This window comes from Macaca thibetana, chromosome 4 (genome assembly GCF_024542745.1).
Source record: "Macaca thibetana thibetana isolate TM-01 chromosome 4, ASM2454274v1, whole genome shotgun sequence".
NCBI classification, from domain to species: Eukaryota; Metazoa; Chordata; class Mammalia; order Primates; family Cercopithecidae; genus Macaca; species Macaca thibetana.
Window position 1 is genome coordinate 31,085,070 of NC_065581.1, and position 25,522 is coordinate 31,110,591.

The 25,522-nt window shown below is 44.6% G+C and overlaps 1 non-coding gene across 1 annotated transcript; it reads left to right on the plus strand.

Moving 5' to 3' along the window:
- The first annotated feature begins 3,354 nt into the window (after positions 1–3,354).
- On the plus strand, positions 3,355–3,456 carry LOC126954031 (U6 spliceosomal RNA). The gene has a single exon (XR_007725486.1). It is a non-coding gene; the product is annotated as a U6 spliceosomal RNA (small nuclear RNA).
- The last annotated feature ends 22,066 nt before the right edge of the window (positions 3,457–25,522 follow it).

The following is a 25,522-nucleotide window of genomic DNA, read 5'->3' on the forward strand; positions in this document are numbered from 1 at the left end:
TGAGATAGGAGGATCACTTGAGTCCGGGAGGTTGAGGCTTCATTGAGCTGTGATTAAGCCACTGCCCTCGATCACAATAGAGAGACTCTGTCAAAAAAAAAAAAAAAAAAAAGAAGGCCGGGCGCGGTGGCTCAAGCCTGTAATCCCAGCACTTTGGGAGGCCGAGACGGGCGGGTCACGAGGTCAGGAGATCGAGACCATCCTGGCCAACACGGTGAAACCCCGTCTCTACTAAAAAATACAAAAAACTAGCTGGGTGACGTGGCGGGCGCCTGTAGTCCCAGCTACTCGGGAGGCTGAGGCAGGAGAATGGCGTAAACCTGGGAGGCGGAGCTTGCAGTGAGCTGAGATCTGGCCACTGCACTCCAGCCCGGGCGACAGAGCAAGACTCCGTCTCAAAAAAAAAAAAAAAAAAAAAAAAAAAAAAAGAAAATTTAGAGAATGCAAAGAGCCAAATAATAAAATCCGGTGCAATTAATATTTTCGTAAACATAAGAGATGATATTTTCTCCATGGTAAAAGAACACATTGTTAAATAAAAAATTTTAAGTTGAAGAAATCTTCCAAAAAGAAGCAAAGGATAAAGAAATGTGGATGGAGCTGGGCACAGTAGCTCAGGCCTGTAATCTCTGCACTCTGGGATGCCGAAGTGGGTTGATCACTTGAGATTAGGGAGTTCGAGACCAGCCTTGCCAACACGGTGAAACCCCATCTCTACTAAAAATACAAAAATTAGCCAGGAGTGGTGGCATGCGCCTATAATCCCAGCTACTTGGGAGGCTAAGGCAGGAGAATCGCTTGAACCCGGGAGAGGTGGAGGTTGGAGTGAGCCGAGATAGTGCCACTACACTCCAACCTGGGTGACACTGTCCCAAAAGAAAGAAAAGGGAAAGAAATGTAGATGGTATAGAAAATATATGAAAATTAGATAATCTGGATGAATAGGAGGATTTCTAGAAAGAACAGACAGAGGGAACAGAAGGGATGAAATTCTCAAAGAAATAATTCAAGAACTTCTCTCAGACCTGAGAGATACGATTCCAAAGTGAGACAGACATAGACATCAAGTGTCTAACAGAAGTGTCTAACAAAAGGAATGAAGTCCAAGGCATAGTATCATAATTTTAAAAATACTGAGGACAAAAAGGAAAATCACAAATTGGACAAAAAGATAATAACAGGTCACATAAAAAAGATCAAAACTCAAATGGTATAGAGGTTTCTCCTATTTTTCTTTTTCTTTATTTTTTATTTTTATTTTTATAAAAATAAACAGTGAGACAGGATCTCACTCTGTCACCCGGGCTGGAGGGTAGTGATACAATCATGGCTCACTGCAGCCTTGAACTCCTGGGCTCAAGGGATCATCCCCTCTCAGCCTCCTGAAAACTACAGACGTGTACCACCATGCCCAGCTAATTTTTAAATTTTATTTTATGTTTTGTAGAGACAAAATCTCACTACAGTGCTCAGGCTGATCTTGAACTCCTGGGCTCAAGCAGTCCTCCCACTTTGGCTTCCCAAAGTGCTGGTATTACAGGTGTGCACCATAACGCCTAGCCGAGGGCTTTGCAATAGCAGCTCTGGAAGCTGGAAAATAGTGGAGCAGTACTTTCCTAATTTAGGTGTAAATTTTACAACTTGGAATTTTATTTTCAGTAAAACTGTTCATCAGATGTAATAATAATATAAAAGACATTTTCAGACGAAATTTCAAAAATTACCATCCCTTGCCCCTTACCTTAGGAAGTTCCATCAAAGTAAGGGATTAGACCAAGAGAGATAAAGATGTGGGATCCTCCAAAGAGCGAAGAGAATGAAAATCCCAGGAGGATGCTGAAGAGACACCCTAGGAGGTTGCTGTGTAGGAGAACTGGGGATCCACAGGTCCAGATCAAATGGTTTGGAGGCCGGGCACGGTGGCTCATCCTTGAATCCCAGCACTTTGCAAAGCCAAGGTGAGTTGGTCACTTGAGGCTAGGAGTTTGAGATCAGCCCGGCCAACATGGTGAAACCCCGTCTGTACCAAAAACACATAAAAGAATTAGCTGGGCATGGTGGCACACGCCTGTAATTCCAGCTACTCAAGAGGCTGAGGCAGAGAATTGATTGAACCCAGAAGGCAGAGGTTGCAGTGAGCCAAGATTGCACCGTTGCACTTCTGCCTGGGTGACAGTGGATCTCAAAAAAAAAAGGAGGGGGGGCCAAAACCTCAGGAATTAAGAAAATTCCTTTACCTGGTTACAGAAAGATATTACCAAGAAAGAGAGGGAATTGATTAATTGTAATCCATTAGACTGCAGAGAAAAAATAGATTTCTGTAGAATCTGCTGACAGATTTGTGATAAATTCATAGACAAATGGTCAAAAGAAAACCTAGTAGATCTGTATAGTTCTGGATATTATTCCATAAAGCCCAGCTTAGAACCTGCGCCCTCAGCCTTTCTAAAGATTTCAAAAGCTCTTAATAAATAATTTACCCTTAGTAAAATGTCTTCCTGTTAATTTACCTAGCATAATCTCTATTTCCTGCACTGAACCCTGACTGATATAACTTCCTATTAAGAAACAGGAAGAAGAAAACTAATTGAGCATCGAAATGCTTTTACTTCTAGGAACAGAGAATTAGGGGTTGGTACTGGACTATAGTTTTTGTTATGTCTTCTAGAACTATTTGACTTTTTAGATTACTTATCTGCATAAATTTGATAAAAATTTTAAATAGTTAAATAAAAACTCATTTAGGAGACAATATATTAGAATACTAAGATGTGTACTGAGTTTAAAAAACAAAGATGCCAGGCGTGGTGGCTCACACCTGTAATCCCAGCATTTTGGGAGGCCAAGGCAGGCAGATCACCTAAGGTCAGGAGTTTGAGACCAGCCTGCTCAATATGGTGAAATCCCACCTCTACTAAAAATACAAAAATTAGCCGGGCGTGGTGGAGGGCACCTGTAGTCCCAGCTACTTGGGAGGCTGAGACAGGAGAATTGTTTGAACCTGGGAGATGGAGGTTGCAGTGAGCAGAGATTGTGCCACTGCACTCCAGCCTGGGTGACAGAGTGAGACTCTGTCTCAAAAAACAAACAACAACAACAACAAAAACAAACAAACAAACAAAAAACAAAGAACTCCACCATCCATGCAGACTGCCTTTTCTCTTTAAAAGCGGCATCTGAGGCCAGGCGCGGTGGCTTATGCCTGTAATCCCAGCATTTTGCGAGGCAGAGGCGAGTAGATTACCTGAGGTCAGGAGTTTCAGACCAGCCTGACCAACATGGTGAAACCCCGTCTCTACTAAAAATACAAAAAAAAATTAGCTGGGGATGGTGGCAGGTGCCTGGGCAACAGAGTGAGACTCCGTCTAAAAAAAAAAGTGGCATCTGACACACAGAATATTAGCATGGCCCCTGCTCAAGGATGACACACACATTTGTGAAGGGTTCCATTAAAAAAAAAAAAAAGTCTGGGCGAGATGGCTCAGTTCTGTAATCCCAGCACTTTGGGAGGCCGAGGCAGGAGGATCACTTGAGGTCAGGGGTTCAAGTCCAGCCTGGCCAACATGGCAAAACCCCGTCTCTACATAGCACAGAAAAATTAGCTGGGCATGGTGGTGCATGCCTGTAATCCCAGCCCCAGTTACTCCGGAGGCTGAGGCAGCAGAATTGCTTGAATTCAAGAGATGGAGGTTGCAGCGAGCTTAGATCATGCCATTGCACTCCAGCCTGGGCAAGAAGAGCAAAACTCCATCTCAAAAAAAAAAAAAAAAAAAAAAAAAAAAAGGCATCTGAGTATATACAATTACAATGTCAATAAAAATAGATAAATGAATAAATACACTTAGTCTGTTTTTTTTTAATGGCATCTGGACATTCTTACATTGTGGAAAATGTACAAATCTATAGTGGGGATACCTCTCATAAATGTATAAGCCTCTCAGTTTTTCCTTCCAATGCATTGCAGATTGTCTTTATTTAGCCCTTTTCCCTGGGATCCTGAGACTGAGAACAGTGCAAGTTATGCTTTTTTTGTAAACACAGCACCTCACAATTCTAGAAGACAACCAAGTAAACTTCAGGGCCCTGCGTCGATCACCATTCCATCTGCTCTTCTCTGCTCTGATTCTTCCTATCCCTGCAGAAACCCAAGGCCTCCTTAGCCAATGGAGTTGCTGTGGTTACAAATAACCTTGTGCCCCTGGGAACCTGTGAGATGCAGTATGTCATCAGTCTCTCTCAATCTTGGCCTGAGTCCAAGAGAAAGGCAGCTGCTCTGAGGTTCAAGACTCTCCGGTGACTCAGCTCTCTAATTCCCAGTACTCTGTGCATAGGCCTTCCTCAATTCCATCTCCTAGACTATGCCAGATGCAGGTCGAGTCCTCAACGATGAGATAACCAAGATGCAAAATCCTAAAAATCCTCCATTAAGCACCTACCAGCTGCGGTGGCCTTGCTGGGGCCCTGAGGGAGATGTGTGTGGCAGACTGCAGGCCAAGTCCTTTTTTAAGGCCGGTGTCATGAGAATTACTCAACGCCTCCTGCTGCTGAGGAAAGACACCTCACCCCTTTTACGGAAGCCCAAGGGGAAGGACTCACGGGACAGGGCAGGCTGCCCTGCCCCTTGTCTAGGCAGAGTCACTGCAATCACGCATGCTCACTAATCTAGTTCGCTAACGTAGGAAGCCACAGTAAAGTTTGGAGCCAAAACTGTATGAATAAAGAGAGTTCCTTTATCTGGAATGGCCTCAATTTTTGAATAAGGAGATTTTGTTGTTTTTGTTGTTTTGTTTTGTTGTTTTTTTGTTTGTTTGTTTTTGAGACAGAGTTTCTCTCTTGTTGCCCAGGCTGGAGTGAAGTGGGGAGATCTTGGCTCACTGAACCTCTGCCTCCCAGGTTCAAGTGATTCTCCTGCCTCAGCCTCCAAAGTAGCTGGGATTACAGGCATCTGCCACCACACCTGGCTAATTTTTGTACTTTTAGTAGAGACGGGGTTTCGCCATGATGGTCAGGCTGGTCTTGAACTCCTGCCCTCAGGTGATCCGCCTGCCTCGGCCTCCCAAAACGCTGGGATTAAAGACTTGAGCCACCAAGCCTGTCCATAAGGACATATTTTTTAATGTCCTGCCTCCTTCTCTTTTTTTTTTTCTTCTTCTCTTTTTGTTTTCAAATAATTAAAGATGCATGGAAAGTTGCAAAATTAGTACAGAGATGTCCTGTGCACTCTTCATGCAGCTCCCCAATGGTAAGCTCTTACACACTGTACCAGAACAAGCAACTAATGCATATTTTCTGAATGCATTGCAGTAGGTGGATTTGGTACTTGAGACCCTCAACAATCTCTTTCTGCATATCATGACTAACAATATAGGCTCATGGTTTTCAAAGGACTGTCCTTTGAAGGAACTGGATTGAATTTTGTTTGCAAAGGGCTGAGAATCACTGGAGAGGTAACAAATGGAAATGTTCCTGCAGATTGTCACTATAGACAGCAGGGCTGATGGATGTCAAAGGATATCTGGGGACATAAGCCCTCAGCAGGGAGGAGAGCCAAAAGGCCATTCTGGTTGGTTATTGGAGAAGTTATTTGGATAGTTTTTAATTAGAGACATCTCTTGCATGAATGGATTTCCTAATGAAATCAGATTTTGATTGTTGAAAACATCATTAAAATATAGGAAACATCAGTATATTCTAGGACCTGAGAGTAAAGAATGAAATCCCTTTTAGAGAGATACACTAGTCTCTTTTAGGAAGATAGGCATAGAAGTGCAGGAAGTCAACTAGATGTGTCAAAATATAAATTTTTGGCTGCTTGCAACAGAGACCCAAATGCCACTGGCTTAAATTAGGTAGAAAAAGTTTTCCCACCCTTGGATCCAAGCACATGAGGACCTTGCCTAGGCTCCATGATTTAGAGGGACCTGCTCTATCATTCCCCCATCTTACAGGACAAAAAGTCTGAGAAGCCAAAGGGATAGGCCTACCCATGAAGCTTGCATCTCTTCTACAAGTACTATAGTCTAGGTACTGGGAACCCCTGAATTCCTGGCACAAATGGCCCCCACGCCTGCTTCCAAGCTTGCATGGGCCTCCTCCTGGGGCCCATCCTCCCGTGGGCATGCCCTGCTGCTGTTGTGCGTACTCTGAGGCCCCAAAGGGTGGCTGTTTTCAGAGAAGGATATGGGTCTGGAGGTTTCAGGGGACTTGAATTTTCAGGAAAAGAAAGTAGGGCAGATGCAGGTGGAGGACCCAGAGCTAGCTTTCTTCACTCAGCCATATTCTGCCATGGGACCTAGGGGAGTCTCAGAATTCTAAATTCCAGCCTGGCTGTCTTTGCTTGGATTCCCAGAAAACAGATTCTAAGATAGATTTGTCTGCAGAAGGTTTATTGGGTAACAATCTTGGGATAAACATCTTTAAAGGCTGAGAGAAACGGGACAGGGAAAGAGAGAAGTTGAACTGTAATGAAGCCGTAAAGAGGACTGAGCTGATCTCATGGATTGCGGAGGCCTCTGGCATTGGGCTAGTCCTTTAAAGTTGGCCAAACTAGAGGCAAGATAACCAGGACTTTGTATGTTCTTATCTGCCAGTCACTGGGTGTGGCTGCCCCAGGGAGGGGAGGCGTAACCTTGGGCAAGGCAGCTCTTTTCAGCAGAGAGGGCACTGTCACAACCAATACTCCCGGCAGCTGGGGAATGAGTGACAATAGTGAAGGCAGGATTTGAGTGGCACACAACAGTATCTGCTACACTAGCCTTCAAGATCAGGATGAAGCTATATTTATCAGGACAAAAGCTGAACATGGTTTACTCAATAATTTATTTGTTTGACTTATAACAGTAAACCATCTCTAGCACACATTTCCCTTCTTGATATCAGACAGCTGCTCTGAGGGATACCCAAGACCCACATTCAGGAAGTAAGATAGACACCAGCCTGGACTGCTGAATAGATGCCCTGTGATTTATCTTCAGACATGACTCAGTGGAAATTCAGTAGACTCCATTCGAAAACCTCTCTTGATAATATTTCCAGGCCCAGTCAACTTATCTTGGTCTCACTATAAGGAAGGGAGCTGAGATCAGCTGCATCCTGAGATCCTAAGATCCTGATAGGAAGGGGGTGAAATCAGATTGGAAATAGACATGACAAAGGCAGGCAGATGTAAGAGGTATTCAAAAGCCCAGTTGTGCTCTATTTTTGCTATCCACGAGGAATCTCATGGGCAGATTCCACATTACCTGGTTATTGGTCAGGGCGGTGAGTTAAGGCTATTTTCTTGAATGAAATCATCAATTCCCCTCCTCTCCCTGCTGAAATGCAGTCTGTTTCGAAGACTTTCCTAATGTAGAGTGATTTTACTGAGCCTAGAGCATGGATTTCCCATTCCATAACTGTTTTTTTTTTTTTTTTTTTTTTTTCTTGAGACGGAGTCTCACTCTGTCGCCCAGGCTGGAGTGCAATGGCACGATCTTGGCTCACTGCAACCTCCGCCTCCCGGGTTCAAGCTATTCTCCTGCCTCGGCCTCCTGAGTAGCTAGGATTACAGGGGCACGCCACCACGCCTGGCTAATTTTGTATTTTAGGAGAGATGGGATTTCACCATGTTGGTCAGGCTGGTCTCGAATCCCATCCCATAACACTTTCAGAGGGATGAGATAGAACATAATGTGAGAAAATAACATTGTTCCAAGAGTTGTAAATGCCGATAATTGTTGAAGTTGCATGGTACGTAAACAGAGACATTTTCTTTATTTTTGTGTAAGTTTGAAAATTTCAATAATAAAAAGTGTTATAAATTGTCTTAGCAGGTCACGTAACTAATAATAAAGGTAAAATTTGTGTTGGTCTTAATGAGAGAAAATTTGGAAAGTGGAGATATGCGGGGCTTTGGAGCTCCTAAACTATTCAGGCTGTGTTTTGACTCAGCGAGTTCCAAGTGGGAGAGCAGGAGAGCTCGCTCTTTAAAAGATCGACAGCGCCATCTACCGGTAACAGCGCCCAACTCCCTTGCTAAGGATGATGCTATCCTTGTGCTAGGGTGATACTATCAAGCATCACTGTTAGTCACCCAAGAAATTAAGACAATAAGAAATCACTCAAAAAATAAAATGGTGGCAGAACGAGGTGGCTCACGCCTGTAATCTCAGCATTTTGGGAGGCTGAAAGGGGAGGATCGCTTGAGCCCAGGAGTTTAAGGCCTGCCTGGGCAACATGGTGAGGTCCCCATCTCTACCAAAAAAAAAAAAAAAAAAAAGAAAGAAAAAGTAAGCAGTTAAAATTAATTTTTAAAAGCACACAATACTGAAAATATTACAAAGTACTATTATTCAGCCATAAGAAAGAAATTACATTTTATTTATTTATTTATTTGGCTGGAGTGCAATGGCGCAATCTTGGCTCACTGCAGCCTCCGCCTCCCAGGTTCAAGCGATTCTCCTGTCTCAGCCTCCTGAGTAGCTGGGATTACAGGCACGCGCCACCACACCCAGCTAATTTTTGTATTTTTTTAGTAGAGACGGGGGTTTCACCATGTTGGCCAGGCTGGTCTCGAACTGCTGACCTCAGGTGATCTGCCTGCCTCGGCCTCCCACAGTGCTGGGATTAGACGTATGAGCCACCGCACCCAGCAGAAATTACATTTTGGTACGTGCTACAACATAGATGAAGATTGGAAAAAATTATGCAAAATGAAATAAGCCAGACACAAAAGGACAAATAGTGTATGATTTCACTTACATTAGATATTTTAAATGGAGAAATCTGGTTTGCCAGCATAGCAGGGAAAAAAATAAATAAAAGTAGAATAGGAAAATCATAGAGGTGAAAAGTCAATAAGGTGCCGTGGCTCATGCCTGTAATCCCAGCACTCTGAGAGGCTGAGGCAGGACAACTGCTTGAGGCCAGGAGTTTGAGACCAACCTGGGCAGCATGGTGAGACATCCATCCCCACCATCTCTGAAAAAAAAAAAAAAAAAAAGAAAAATGTCGATTAGAGGTTACCAGGGGCTGGAGGGAAAGGTGAATGGGGAGTTACTGCTTAATGGGTAATGAGTTTCTCTTTGGAGTAATGAAAAAGTTTGGAAATAGATAGTGGTTGACAACTGCACAACAATGTCAAATGTAATTAATGCCAACGAATTATACATTTAAAATGGTTAGGCCAGGCACAGTGGCTCATGCCTGTAATCCCAGTACTTCGGGAGGCTAAGGCGGGGTAATCTCCTGTGGTCAGGAGTTCGAGACCTGACTGGCCAACATGGTGAAACCCCATCTCTCTAAAAATACAAAAATTAGCCAGGTATGGTGGCAAACACCTGTAATCCCAGCTACTCAGGAGGCTGAGGTAGGAGAATTGGTTGAACCTGGGAGGCAGAGCTTGCAGTGAGCTGAGATGGTGCCACTGCACTCCAGCCTGGGCAACAGAACGAGACTCCGTCTTGAGAAAATAAAGTAGCATAAAATGGGCCAGGTACAGTGGCTCATGATTGTAATTCCAGCAATTTGGGAGGCTGAAGTGGGTGGATCACCTGAGGTCAGGAGTACGAGACCAGCCTGGCTAACATGGAGAAACCCTGTCTCTACTAAAAGTACAAAAATTAGCCGGGCATGGTGGTGGACACCTGTAATCCCAGCCACTGGGGAGGCTGAGGCAGGAGAATCGCTTGAACCCGGGAGGCGGAGGCTGCAGTGAGCCAAGATCGCGCCACTACACTCCAACCTGGGCAACAACAGCGAGACTCCATCTCAAAAAATACACAAATAAGAAATAAAATATAAATAAAAATATAAAATGGTTAAAATGCCAAATTTCATGTTATATACATTTTCATATATATAACATACACACACACACACACACACACACACATATATATACACATACAAGTATGAGCCAGTACACCTGGCCAAATTGACTTTTCACTTCTATAATTTTCCTATTTTATTTGTATTTATTTTTTTCCCTGCTGTGCTGACAAACCAGATTTCCCCATTTTAAATGTCTGCTGTAAGTGAAACCATACAATATTTGTCCTTTTGTGTCTGGCTTATTTCATTTTGCATAACTTTTTTCAATATTCATCCATGTTGTAGCATGTATCAGAATGTAATTCCTTGTTTATAGCTGAATTATATATATATTTCTTTTTACCACAGTAAAAGAAATTTTAGGCCGGGCGTGGTGGCTCATGCCTATAATCCCAGCACTTTGGGAGGCCAAGGAAGGCAGATCACTTGAACTCAGGAGTTTGAGACCAACCTGGGCAACATGGCGAAACTCTGTCTGTACTAAAAACACAAAAATTAGCCAGGCATGTTGGTGTACGCCTCTAGTCCGGCTACTTGGGAGGCTGAGGTGGGAGGATCGTTTGAGCCCAGGAGGTCCAGACTGCAGTGAGCCGTGATTGCACCACTACACTCCAGCCTGAGTGATAGAGCCAGAACTTGTCTCAGAAAATAAATGAATAGGGTTTTTTTTTGTTTTTGGTTTTTTGTTTTTGAGACACAGTTTTGCTCTTGTTGCCCAAGCTAGAGTACAATGGTGTGATCTTGGCTCACTACAACCTCCACCTCCCAGGTTCTAGCAATTGTCCTGCCTCAGCCTCCCTAGTAGCTAGGATTACAGTGTGCACCACCACGCCCAGCTAATTTTTGTATTTTTAGTAGAGATGGAGTTTCTCCATGTTGGTCAGGCTGGTCTCAAACTCCCGACCTCAGGTGATCCGCCCGCCTCACCCTCCCAAAATGCTGGGATTACAGGAGTGAGCCACTGCGCCTGGCTAAAAAAAGAAATTTTTAATGAAAATTACTTCAAAACAGTTTAAAAAGTTAAGAAAAAACCACATTATATAAATATGATATAAAATTAAAAGAATGACATAAAAATAAAAAAACAAAATGCAAGAGCAAAAAAGGATGCAATGAAATATGGAAACTAGTGAATGGAACCAATGAAATGACAAAATAAATAAATGAGTAGCAAGATACCTGGAAAGAAAAGTTGACTGTCAATCAAAATCTGTTGCTGGGTGACCAATAAATCAAAGTTAAGAGAGGTAGGTATTTTAGGAGTATTTCATCCAGGTCATAGTAAAACCCAGTCCAGGAATAAAACACTGTATGTATCTATACCAGCCTTGTTTTAAACAAAATCTAAAATAGCTTAAACACAATAAAATAGAATGAAAAATTACATCTAGGTCTGAGCCTGGCGGTGCCTGCCTGTAACTTCACCTACCCTGGAGGCTAAGGCAGGAGGATTGCTTGAGGCCAGGAGTTTGAGACTGCCCAGCCTGGTCAACATAGCCAGATCTCATTTCTAAAAAACAATAAAATGAATTAGCCAGGCTGTTGGAGCACATGCCTGTAGTCCCAGCTACTTCCTTGGAAGACTGAGGCTGGAAGATCACTTGAGCTCAGGAATTTGAAACTGCAGTGAGCTATGAGTGAGACCCCAAAATCTCCAAAAAAAAAAAGGAAAAAAATACAAAGGCAAGTGAAGAGTTAGAAAAATCAGATAAAACCAGTGAGATTACTAAAAACATCATGCTGTGTTGTGGGTGGGGGTCACAGATTTGGAAATGAGCTCTCTAGAAACCAATTCAAAGAGGGAAACACAACCATTACATGGCTTCCAGCGTCCAGAAGGTAAAGAGACCAAAGTCTCAGAAGTAGTGAGACAGCCAGGTGGAGGGGGCTCCTGGGAGAAACCCCGACCAGCCTGCCCACTGAGGTGGAGCCTCGGGAAGTTTGCGCCCTTTGCAGCGGGGAGCAGCCTGGCCCCTCTTCTTCGTGTGTGGAACCTGGGGGTTGAATGTTGAATGGGAAGCGCTCTAGCAGGGACTCTGGCCTAGTGAGAGTCTCTGTTTCCCCCTTTTCTTTTCATCCAATGAAACCCTGTCTCACTCACCATTCAAATTATCTGTGAGCCTGAATTTTCATGGCTGTGGGACAAAGAATTCTGTCTTTAGCTGAACTAAGGAAAAGTCCCCCTGGTCTCCCTTGACTAGAAGGGGTGATAAAGTGAACAACATCTCAGCCACACCCCTACCATAAATACAAGTTTTCACAGGATTTATTCGTTTCTTCCAGTGTTCCTGTTACAGCTGGTGGCACCATGTTCCGGCAGAATCAGTCAGATCAGTGCAATCCCGTGCTGTGTGCCCATGCCACTGGTCTGGCTTAATCCAGTGATTGATTCCAGCGTACATGAAATAGACGGCACACATATTGTTCCATCAAACTGACGTAAGAAGCCTCTCTCCAAGCCGGGCGCGGTGGCTCAAGCCTGTAATCCCAGCACTTTGGGAGGCCGAGACGGGCGGATCACGAGGTCAGGAGATCGAGACCATCCTGGCTAACACAGTGAAACCCCGTCTCTACTAAAAAATACAAAAAAACTAGCCGGGCGAGGTGGCGGGCGCCTGTAGTCCCAGCTACTCAGGAGGCTGAGGCAGGGGAATAGCGTAAATCCGGGAGGCGGAGCTTGCAGTGAGCCGAGATCCGGCCACTGCACTCCAGCCTGGGCGACAGAGCGAGACTCCGCCTCAAAAAACAAACAAACAAACAAACAAACAAAAAAAACAAAAAAAAGAAGCCTCTCTCCACCCATCTTTTGATATGTAAAGCATGACTGTGAGTTCAGTGTTATTATACACTTGATGGCACAGCCATTTTGAAGCCGCTGATTAAAAGCAGGTTATGGCCGGGCGTGGTGGCTCACGCCTGTAATCTCTTAGGGAGGCTGAGGTGGGAGAATCACTTGAGCCCAGGAGATCAGCCTGGGTAACATAGCCAGACCCTGTCTCTATTAAAGAAAATTAAAAAAATAAAATAAAAATAGGTTACAACAGAATACTCATGGCCAGAACTTACCCGTCTGCATGTTCCCCTGCAGGGAACAATGACTAAACAGCTCATGATTCTCGTCCCTTGAGCTCCCCTTCCCTAGATTCCATAAAGGCCACCCTCTTCTGCAGCCACATTCTTTCTTCATTTGGAACCTAGTATCATGGATTTGATTTTTGCTTCCTTAGGTCTAGTCTTTATCCATGCATGCTTCCCCTGGGCTACCTTTGATTGGATTTATTTACTCCCCAATTTCCTTAGCACCATCTACAGTGCCTTTCCCAGATAGTGCCTCTCATTCACTGTGCACAGATTCCCCACAACTTTCATTCGTAGCTGATTAACTTTCATGTAATGTCCCAGGAAATCCTTTACTAGCTGTGTGACTTTAGGCAAATTACTTAACCTCTCTGAGCCATATTTTCATCATTTATAAAGCTCATAATGCTTACCTTGGAAGGATGTTTGGAATTAAAGTAAGTTAGAGGCTGGGTGCAGTGGCTCACACCTGTAATCCCAGCACTTTTGGAGGCCAAGGTGGGCAGATCACCTGAGGTCAGGAGTTCTAGGCCAGCCTGGCCAACATGGTGAGACCCCCCTTCTCTTCTAAAAATACAAAGATTAGGCTAGGCACAGTGACTCACACCTGTAATCCCAGCACTTTGGGAGACTGAGGTGAGTGGATCACCTGAGGTCAGGAGTTCAAGACCAGCCTGGCCAGCATAGTGAAATCCCATCTCTACTGAAAATACAAAAATGAGTCGGGCATGATGGCCGGTGCCTGCAATCCCAGCTACTCGGGAGGCTGAGGCAGGAGAATCGCTTGAACTTGGGAGGCGTACATTGCAGTGAGCCGAGATCGCGCCACTGCACTCTAGCTTGGAGCGACAGAGTGAGTCTCCAAAAAAAAAAAAAAAAAAAAATTAGCCAGGGGCATAGTCCCAGCTACTCAGGAGGCTAAGGCAGGAGAATCCTTTGAACCCGGCAGGTAGAGGTTGCAGTCAGCCAAGATCATGCCACTGCACTCCAGCCTGGGGGACAGAGTGACACTCTGTCAATCAAAATATAAAATAAAATAAATTATAATAATAATGGTAACAGCAGCAAATTGTTATTGAGTTCTTATTGTGCCAGACACGATGCTAAGAAGTTCATATACAAATATTTGGTTGAGTCATCTCAACGACCCTATCACATGGGAACTCTGACTATCCCCACTTTACAGATAAGGAAGATGAAGCTTAGAGAGCTTAGTGCCTGGCCCATTAGTTACAGTAGTTATAACTATAATTATTCAATGTCATGAGAAAGTCACCATGGGCCTGGGAGTTCAGTGGGAGGGTCAGGAAAGACTTGAACAATGAGTTGTTTGCAGATGAATGGGCTTTTGTGTGTGTGTGTTTTGTTTTTATTGTAAACCCAGTACTATACAGGTCTTTGTAAAAGTACAAAGTAAAAAGTTGAAAAGTCCTGAAAAGCTTCTACCGCCAAGGAATAATCCCCGAAATAACGTCTTATCAGACCTTTCTCCATGAATACACTTTTTAAAAATTATCACCAGCAGTTTCATGGAACATGAATACTCTATTTTAAAAAGAGATAAACTTTTATGTCTGTATTACTTTATTTTTTCTGAGTATCATTTTTCTCCTGATTTTCACTGAAAGGGTTGCTCTCTATGTTGCTGTTTCAGCCCTTCCAGTAGTTTAAAATGTGGATCTTTAGTTCTAGTCTAATTAGTGATTTCCCTTACATCTATTTAAAGTTATAATTTTATTTAACGTCAAAGGTTATTCAGTAGCTTTAGTCTTTCCGCTGAACCAAGCACACTTATTTATTTATTTATTTTTGGAGATGGAGTCGCACTCTGTCACCCAGGCTGGAGCGCGGTAGCGCGGTCTCAGCTCACTGCAACCTCTGCCTCTGGGGTTCAAGCAATTCTTGTGCCTCAGCTTTCCGAGTAGCTGCGCTTACAGTTGCCCGCCACTACGCCTGGCTAATTTTTATATTTTTAGTAGAGATGGGGTTTTGCCATGTTGACCAGGCTGGTCTTGAATTCCTGACTTCAAGTGATCCTCCCGCCTTGGCCTCCCAAAGTGCTGGGATTATAGGCGTGAGCCACTGTGCCCGGCCACCAAACACACTTTAACTTCTTTCCTTCTTCCATTCCTCTTACTGTACCCTTCTAGGATTCCTTAAGTTTTGTTAAGAGCTTCTGGAACTGGAATCTAGCAAATGAATGTTCCATTTAACAGGAAGAGAAAGAGGAGGTGGGCGAATCGCAAAACCAAAGTGCAGAGTGGTGAAGAGCTCCAGACGCGCGTAGGGTGGGGTGGCTGGCAGGGCCCTGGTGCATTCAGTCATTGGTTCTGCAAATGTTCAAGTGTTCCACCAGTGGTGTCTGCCCAACAGAGGGCAGGAACAGGGGTGAGGGTGAGGACAAGACACAGACAGAGCCTGGAGGGGCAGTCAGCCGCACAGGAACGACCTTCTGTGCAAGCTGCAGGCTCTGTAGCCAGCCAGTACCTGAGCAGGGGAGAGGTCTGACGAGCTGACTTGTAGGATGGGCTGGAGGAGGCAGAGCCTGTGGGTATGAGGCCAATTAGGAGATTGCTGTCACCACCCAGGCAGAAGGCCATGAACATCCCCGTATGAGAAAGAAGGGCATAAACAGGAAACAAATTTAACAATTAAATAAAAGCACCTCCCTCATGCAGGAAACTCGCCCTGTTCCAGGCCCTGCAGAACCATCTGCAGAGTCATCTCCTCTCTTGGCGACTTGGCAGCCCCTAGCAAACACAGTGCATCTTGGCTTGCCATCAGTGCAACCCTGGTTCTTCAGATACAGATAAAACGCCAAATCCCTAAGAAGGCCTAGAAGGCTCTGCAGTGTCAGCACCAGCACCCCTACCCCTTGGCCCCTCTCTGTGGCCACTTTCTTGGGTCCTGCAGATGCTCCAGGCTCCACCTCCAGGGTTTCACACCACTCCTGCCTTTTTTTTTTTTTTTCTTTTTTTCTTTCTAGAGGTGAGATCTTGCTCTGTTACCCAGGCTGGAGTGCAGTCAGTGGCATGATCATAGCTCACTCCATCCTCGAACTCCTGGGCTCAAGCAGTTCTCCCATCTCAGCCTCTTGAGTAGCTGGGACTACAGGCATGCACCACCATGCCCGGCTAGTTGCTTTTTAAATAAAGACACAGATTCTACTGGATTAAGGCTCACCCTAATGACCTCATTTTAACTTGATTACCTCTATAAAGACCCTATTTCCAAATCAGATCACATTCTGAGGTGCCAGGGATTAAGACTTCAGCATATCTTTTGGGGATGGGGGACCAACATGGTCACATCCTGAATGACTGTAGCTCAAACAGGTCTTTGCTAGGTGAAAATAACAGGTGGAAAAATCACTGAGCACGTCATCTTATCTCAAACTATGACTTCAAAATCTCTACAGTGGACTGGTTTCCCAGCTGACCTCACCTTACCTGGAGTGTGGCCTAATTCACACTCTCCAGACTTCCCCACACTGACTGTAACTTCCACATGTTCCTTCACTTCATTCCTGCATAAACCTGGGTATAGTCCCCTCATTGTCTCTCAGTGATGTGGAAAGTTTTCATGATGAGTGCTACCCTACTGTCTCTAATACAAGTAGGATACAATAAATAGCATGTTAAGTTAGCAAATTTGACATTAACATCTATCTTAAAAGTCGCCAACTATCGGCCAGGCACAGTGGATCACACTTGTAATCCCAGCATTTTGGGAGGTTGAGATGGGCAGATGGCTTCAGTCCATGAGTTTGAGACCAGCCTGGGCAACATGAAGAAAACCTGTCTCTATTAAAAACAAAAACAAAAATTAGCCAGGCATGGTGGTGCACTTGTAGGCCCAGCTACTTGGGAGGCTGAGGTGGGAGGATTGCTTGAGCCTGGGAGGTTGAGGTTGCAGTAAGCCAAGATGGCACCACTACACTCCAGCCTGGCAACACAGCGAGACTCTGTCTCAAACAAACAAACAAACAAAAAAGTGGCCAACAGAGGAGGTAGTAGTTTTGTCACTAACTGTCATGTGGACCCCCAGGACCTAACCTTTGGTTTCAAATACTGTTCTTCATTTATAGAAACTGGGACCCCTTAGAATGCAAGGCTTAGATGACAACAGATTCCATGTCTCAGAGAAGGAAAGAATCAGGACAGGACTTGAATGTTCTGTTGTTGCCAGAGAGCAAGGATGACTTTAAGAATGTGAAGGACAGGCTGGGCACAGTGGCTCATGCCTGTAATCCCAGCACTTTGGGAGGCCGAGACGAACGGATCACTTGAGCACAGGGGTTCAAGATCAGCCTGGGCAACATGGCGAAACCCCATCTCTACAAAAAATACAAAAAGTGGCTGGGCATGGTGATGAGTGCCTGTAGTCCTGGCTACTTGGGAGGCTGAGATGGGAGGATCATCAGAGCCTGGGAAGGTCAAGACTGCAGTGAGCTGTGATTATGCCAGTCCAACCTGGACAACAGTGAGACTCTGTCTCAAAAAAAAGAAAAAAAAAAAAAAAGAAAAGAAGGAAAGAAAGCAAAAGAAAGAAAGAAAGTCAAGGACAGTGCTAAAAAGGACAAAGGAGCCAACTTAAAAGAGCTCCCATTGTTCAAGTTGACAATTGGGCATGAAAGAAAGAAGATGGGGGAGGAATGATAATTATGGTTAATTGAAGTAAATTGAATCTGTGGCAGGCCATGAAATCACGATAATAACAGGTAAAAATTCACAGAAAGGGCACAAAAGATGACTGTAATGGAGAAGAATTGAGTTTTAAAATTTTATTTTAATAAAAAAGGGAACTATTCATTTTGTCTCTTCTATTAATTATGTGTCTGTTTTTAAAGCAAATATAGGTGCTTGCTTTCGTCTGTGTAAGCAGAAAACCCACAGAGAATGCTGAGAAAGCCCAGTAGCCCTGTTGTAGTAGGCAGCTAGTCAGGCATGAGCAGAGCAGGAGAGGGCTCCCTGCCACACACACACCCACCAGGAATGTCAGGCGAGCATCAGGTGATGGCCAGGCGGTTATTAACTGTTTCTCTAAAATAATAACTGGTAACAGCTGGCGCCATGGACAGGCAGCCTCCCAAAAGGTAGAAAAAACCTGAAATTGGCGATCAGCATTTTGGTGTTGGCAAAGATGTGGAAAAATTGGAACTCTCATACACAGCTGTTGAAGTGTGAAATGGTATAGCACTTTGGAAAATAGTCTGACTGTTCCTCCAAAGGTTGAACATGGAGGTACTGTATGACTCAGCAATCCTACTTCTAGGTTTATAGCCCAGAAAAAGCAAAATCTATGTCTACACAAGAACTTGTTCACAACTGTTCATAGCAGCATTATTCATAATAAATAGTCAAACAACAACAATGACAACAACAACAACAGCAAAAATGGAAATGGCCTAAATGTCCATCAACTGATGAATGGAAAATAAAATGTGATATATACAGCCACACACTAGAATAAAAATGAATTTGAAAATAAAAAGAAATAAAGTACTGATATGTGCTACAACATGGATGAACCTTGAAAACATTGTGCTAAATGAAAGAAGCCAGTCACAACGACCATATGTTGTATTATTCCATTTATATGAAATGTACAGAACAGGTAAGTCCTTAGAGACAAAAAGTAGATGAGTGGCTGCTTAGGGCCGGGGTGGAGTAGGAGAGGGTTGCCAGGAGATTGGGAGTGACTGCTCTTGGGTTTGGGGTTTCTTTTGGGGTTGATGAAAATGTTCTGAAATTGATTATGATGTTGGTTTTGTAACTCCATGAGTATACTAAAAACTACTCCCTGGTGTTGTACATTTATTTATTTTTATTTCATTTTATTTATTTATTTATTTATTTATTCATTCATTCATTCATTTATTTATTTTGAGACAGAGTTTCGCTCTTGTTGCCCAGGCTGCAGTGCAATGGTGCAATCTCCCCTCACCGCAACCTTCCGCCTCCTGGGTTCAAGCGATTCTCCTGCCTCAGCCTCCCGAGTAGCTGGGATTACAGGCATGCACCACCACACCTGGCTAATTTTGTATTTTTAGTAGAGACAGAGTTTCTCCATGTTGGTAAGGCTAGTCTCAAACTCCCAACCTCAGTTGATCCACCTGCCTCGGCCTCCCAAAGTGCTGGGATTACAGGAGTGACCCACCACATCTGCCTCATTTTATTGTTTTATTAATTTTTTTTTTTAATTTTGTGAGTACATTGTAGGTATATATGTTTATGGGGTACATGAGATATTTTGGTGCAGGCATGCAGTGTGTCATAATTACATCATGGAAAATTGGGTATCCATCCTTTCAAGCATTAATCCTTTGTGTTACAAACAATGCAATTATACTCTTGTAGTTAGTTTTAAATGTACAATTAAGTTATTATCAGCTGGGCGCAGTGGCTCATGCCTATACTCCTAACACTTTGAGAGGCCGAAGCAGGCAGATCACCTGAGGTCAGGAGTTTGAGACCAGCCTGGCCAACGTGGTGAAATCCCATCTTTACTAAAAACACAAAAATTAGTTGGGCGTGGTGGCAGGCGCCTGTAATCCCAGCTATCCGGGAGGCTGAGGCAGGAGAATCGTTGAAGCCCAGGAAGTGGAGGCTGCAGTGAGCTGAGAAGGTGCCACTATACTCCAGCCTGGGCAACAGAGGGAGATTCCATCTAAAAAAAAATAAAATAAAAAAATTTTAAAAGGTTATTATTGACTACAGTCTTCCTGTTGTGCTATCAAATACTAGGTCTTATTCATGCTTTCTAACTATTTCTTTTTGTCCCATTAACCATCCCCACGTGTCCCCCACAGCCCCTCTACTCTTCCCAGACTTTGGTAACCATCCTTCTACTGTCTCTGTCCATGAGTTCAATTGTTTTGATTTTAGATCCCACAAATAAGTGAGAACATGTGATGTTTGTCTTTCTATGCCTGGCTTATTTCATCTAACATAAAGACCTCCAGTTCCAACCATATTGTTGCAAATGACAAGATACCATTCTTTTTATGGCTGAATAGTACTCCATTATGTATATGGACATTTTCTTTATCCATTCATCTGTTGATGGACGCTTTAGTTGTTTCCAAATCTTGGCTATTGTGAACAGTGCTGCAATAAACTATAGTTATTATTTTCTATTGGTTCATCATTTAGTCTTTCTACTTTAAGACAAGAGTAGTTTACCTACCACCATTACAGTGTTATACTATTCTGTGTTTTTCTGTATACTTTGCTATTACCAATGAGTTTTGTAATGAGATTTATTTTCATTCATTAACATCCTTTTCTTTCAGATTAAAGAACTCCCTTGAGCATTTCTTGTAAGACTGGTCTGGTGTTGATGAAATCCCTCAGCTTTTGTTTGTCTGAAAAGGCCTTTATTTCTCCTTTATACTTGAAGGATATTTTCACTGGATATACTATTGTAGGGTAAAAGTTTTTTTCCTTCAGCACTTGAAATATGTCATGCCACTGTCTCCTGACCTGTAGGGCTTCCACTGAAAAATCTGCTGCCAGACTTATTGATGCTTTGGGAGTTTGATTATTAAATGCCTTGAGGTAGTCTTTGAGTTTAATCTGCCCGGCATTCTATTACCTTCTTGTATTTGAATGTTGATATCTTTCAATAGGTTTGGGAAATTCTGTTATTTCTTTGAATAAACTTTCTACCTCTATCTCTTCTCTACCTCCTCTTTAAAGCCAATAACTCTTAGATTTGCCCTTTTGAGGCTGTTTTCTAGATCTTATAGGCATGCTTCATTGTTTTTCATTATTTTTTCTTTGGTCTCCTCTGACTCTGTATTTTCAAGTAGCCTGTCTTCAGGCTCACTAATTCTTCTGCTTGATTAGTTCTACTATTCAGAGATTCTGTCTTTTCTGAAAGATTAAAATAAATAAATTTTTAAAAAGCTGGGCCGGGCGCGGTGGCTCAAGCCTGTAATCCCAGCACTTTGGGCGGCCGAGACGGGCGGATCACAAGGTCAGGCGAAACCACAACACGGTGAAACCCCGTCTCTATTAAGAAATACAAAAAACTAGCCGGGCGACGTGGCGGGCGCCTATAGTCCCAGCTACTCGGGAGGCTGAGGCCGGAGAATGGCGTGAACCCGGGAGGCGGAGCTTGCAGTGAGCTGAGATCCGACCACTGCACTCCAGCCTGGGCGACAGAGCGAGACTCCGTCTCAAAAAAAAAAATAAATAAAAAATAAAAAGACTGGGCACAGTGGCTCACACCTGAAATCCTAGCACTTTGAAAGGCCAAGGCAGGCGGATCAACTGAGATCAGGAGTTTGAAACCAGCCTGGCCAACACGGCGAAACTCCATCTCTACTAAAAATACAAAAATTAGCCAGGCGTGGTGGCAGGCACTTGTAATCCCAGCTACTTGGTAGGCTGAGGCAGGAGAACTTCTTGAACCCAGGAGACGGAGGTTGCAGTGAACTGAAATTGTGCCACTGTACTCCAGCCTGGGTGACAGAGTAAGACTCTGTGCTCCCCCTCAAAAAAAAAGAAAGAAAGAAAAGGAAAAAGAAAAAAGAAAACAAATTTCAAAAATTTCAAAACAGTTGTATATTCTTTAGCATGTCAATTGTATTTTTCAACTATAGAATTTCTGCCTGATTCTTTTTAATTATTTCAATCTCCTCGTTAAATTTATCTGATAGAATTCTGAATTCTTTCTCGGCTATCTTGAATTTTTTTTTTTTTTTTTTTGAGATGGAGTCACACTCTGTCTCCCAGGCTGGAATGCAGTGGCGCGATCTTGGCTCACTGCAACCTCTGCCTCCTGGGTTCAAGCAATTCTCCTGCCTCAGCCTCCTGAGTAGCTGGGACTACAGGCGCATGCCACCACGTCCAGCTAATTTTTTGTATTTTTAGTAGAAATGGGGTTTCACTGTATTAGCCAGGATGGTCTCGATCCCCTGATCTCGTGATCTGCCTTTCTCAGCCTCCCAAAGTACTGGGATTTCAGGCGTGAGTCACTGCACCCGGCCCTTGAATTTCTTTTAGTTCCCTCAAAACACCTCTTTTGAATTCTCTGTCTGAAAGATCATATATCTATTTTTCTCCAGAATTGGTCCCTGATAGTCTATCTCGTTCATTTGATGAGGTCATGATAGTATTGATGCTTATAGACGTTTGTTGGTATCTGGGCATTGAAGAGTTAGGTATTTATTGTAGTCTTCACAGACCTGGGCTTGTTTGTGTCTGTCCTTCCTGAGAAACCCAATAATACTGTGGTTTCGCAGACTCTTAGAAGTACTGCCTTGGTGGTCTTGGATAAGAGCTGGAAGAATTTTCTGGATTATCAGGCATAGACTCTTGTTCTTTTTGCTTACTTTCTCCCAAACATACAGTCTCTCTCTCTCTGTGCTGAGCCACCTGGAGCTGGGGGTGTGGGGACACAAGCACCCCTGTGGGCACCACCACTGGGACTGCACTGGGTCAGACTTGAAGTCAGCACAGCACTGGGTCTTGGCCAAGAGCCTTCCCTTCAGGGCAACAAGTTCCTCTAGGCCAAGAGCTTGTCCAGAGATGCTGTCTGGGAGCCACGGATTGGAGTCAAAAACTTTGGTAATTTACCTGATGTTCTGTTCTACTCTACTGTGGCTAAGCGGGCACTCACAACACAATACAAAATCCCTGCCACTCATCCCTCCCCTTTCCTCAGGCAGAGGAGCCTCTCCCTATGGCGACCACCACCACCAGTCCACAGCAATTCTGCCTGGTCACCACCAATGCTCACTTAAAGCCCAAAGGTGGCCGGCCGTGGTGGCTCACGCCTGTAATCCTAGCACTTTGGGAGACTGAGGCAGGTGGATCGCTTGAGATCAGGAGGTCGAGACCAGCCTGACCAACATGGTGAAACCCTGTCTCTACTAAAAATACAAAAATTAGCCAGGTGTGGTGGTGGGTGCCTGTAGTCCCAGCTACTTGGGAGGCTGAAGCAGGAGAACCTCTTGAACCCAGGAGATGGAGGTTGCAGTGAGCCTAGATGGCACCACTGCACTCCAGTGTGGGTGACAGCAAGACTCCGTTTCAAAAAAAATTAAAATTAAAATTAAAGCCCAAAGGCTCTTCCATCAGCTTGTGGTGAATGTTGCCAAGCCTGGGACTTACCTTTCAGGGCAGCAGGCTCCCCTCTGGACCTGCCCTGAGCCAGAGGGGCAGGTCCAGGACAAAGTCTACACCTAGGGGACTTCAAGAGACTGCTTGTTTCTCTACCCTACCATGGCTGAGCTGGTGCCTAAGGTACAAGACAAAGTCCCCTTTACTTTTCCCTCTGCTTTTCTGGAACCGCAGGAGTCTTTCACCTTAGCCACCATAGCTGGGAATGTGCTGGGTCACTCCTGAAGCCAGCACGTCTCAGAGTCTCACCCAAGGCCCACAGTGTGCTACCTGGTTATTGCTGCTAGTTATTCAGGGCCCAAGGGCTCTTTAGTCAGCAGGTGATGGATCCTGCAAGTACTGGGCCCTTCTCTTCAAGGCAGCAGCTTCCCTTTTGGCCCAGGTGTGTCTAAAAATGTCATCTGGGAGCTAGGACCTGGAATGGGGGCCTCATGACTCTGCTCAGTGCCCTGTCCTACTGTGGCTGAGCTGGTATCCAAGATGCAAGACCAAGTCCTCTTTACCCGTTGCTCGCCAACCCTTAAGCAGAAGGAAGGAGTCACTTTCGTTGCTAGGAGCTGCACTGCCTGGGATTGGAGAAGGGGTGGCACAAGCCCTCCCTTAGCCATACCGGCTGGTATCTCCCTAGGTCAAGTGCGACCCTAGTCCATTGGCTGTAAGTCCAGCCCAGCACTGGGAGTTGTCTAGGAATTCCAGTCCTTGTGTCCTAGACTGCCTTTCCTTTTTTGTCTTTTGTAGAGATATGGCCTCTTTATGTTGCCCAGGCTGGTCTCAGACTCCTGGGCTCAAGTGTCCCTCCTGCCTCAGCTTCCCCAAGTGCTGGGATTACGGGTGCGAGCCACCGTGTCCAGCCTAGACTGCCTTTCAAGTTTACCTAGGACACTAGAGCACTTTGGCCCACGGTGGTGAGGCTTGCTGAGAAACTCAAATTCCAACCACTGGATAGGCGATTTCCCTCTGGCTAGGGCTGGTCCAGATGCTTCCTCCATGTGCAGGTGCTGGCTGAGCCCAGCATGGTTTGCTCTCTGCTATGACAGGGCAGCTGTGATTTCAATGTAAAGTACCCCCACTCCTGTGCCCTCCCTCCCCAAAGTGCAAAGATTCTCTTTCCATGCTGCAGGGACACTGCCAGGGAGGACGGAAGGGGGCATCACAATTCAAGACTGTCTCTCCTGCCCTCCTCCATGTCTCTTTTAGTGATGCGAAGTTAAATCCAGTTACTGTGATTGCTCACCTGATTTTTGGTTCTTGTGATGATGCTTTTCTGTGTGCAGATAGTTGTTAAAAGTTAGTGTTCCAAGGTCGGGCACGGTGGCTCACGCCTGTAATCTCAGCACTTTGGAAGGCCGAGGTGGGCAGATCACGAGGTCAGGAGTTCAAGACTAGCCTGGCCAATATGGTGAAACCCTGTCTCTACTAAAAATACCAAAGAAATCAGCCAGGTGCGGTGGCGCACGCCTGTAGTCTCAGCTACTGGGAAGGCTGAGGCAGGAGAATCACCTGAACCTGGGAGGCGGAGGTTGCAGTGAGCCAAGATCATGCCCTTGCACTCCAGCCTGGGTGACAGAGTGAGACTCCATCTCAAAAAAAAAAAAATTGGTGTTCCAGGCTGGGCACAGTGGCTCATGCCTATAATCCCAGCACTTTGAGAGGCTGAGGTGGGAGGATCATTTGAGGCCAGGAGTTCAAGATCAGTCTGAGCAACACAGTGAGACCCCATCTCTATAAAAATTAAAGTTAGCCAGGTGCAGTGCACGGCCTGTTGTCCCAGCTACTTGGAAGGCTGAGGCGGGAGGACTCCTTGAGCTCAGGAGATTGAGGCTGCAGTGAGCCCTGATAGTGCCACTCTACTACAGCCTGGGTGATAGAGAAAAACTCTGTCTCCAAAAAATAAAATAATAATAATAATAATAATTGCATTTGTAGGCCGGGTTCAGAGGCTCACATCCGTAATCCCAGCAGTTTGGGAGGCCGAGGCAGGTGGATCAACTGACATCAGGAGTTCGAAACCAGCCTGACCAACATGGTGAAACCCCGTCTCTACTAAAAATAAAAAATTAGCCGGGTCTAGTAGTGCACACCTGTAATCCCAGCTACTCGGGAGGCTGAGGCAGGAGAATTGCTTGAACCCAGCAGGCAGAGGTTGCAGTGAGCTGAGATTGCGCCATTGCACTCCAGCCTGGGCAACAAGAGCGAAACCCCATCTGGAAAAAAAAAAATGCATTTGTTTGCTCCTTAGGGGGTTTCAGACATTTAAGAGAATCCTATATATTAAATGCAATTTTTTTTTTTTTTAAGACAAAGTCTTGCTCTTGTCGCCCGGGCTGGAGTATAATGGCGTGATTTCGGCTCACTGCAACCTCTGCTTCATGGGTTCAAGTGATTCTCCTGCCTCAGCCTCCTGAGTAGCTGGGATTATAGGCACTTGCCACCACGCCCAGCTAATTTTTGTATTTTTAGTAAAGACAGGGTTTTACCATGTTGGTCAGGCTGGTCTCGAACTC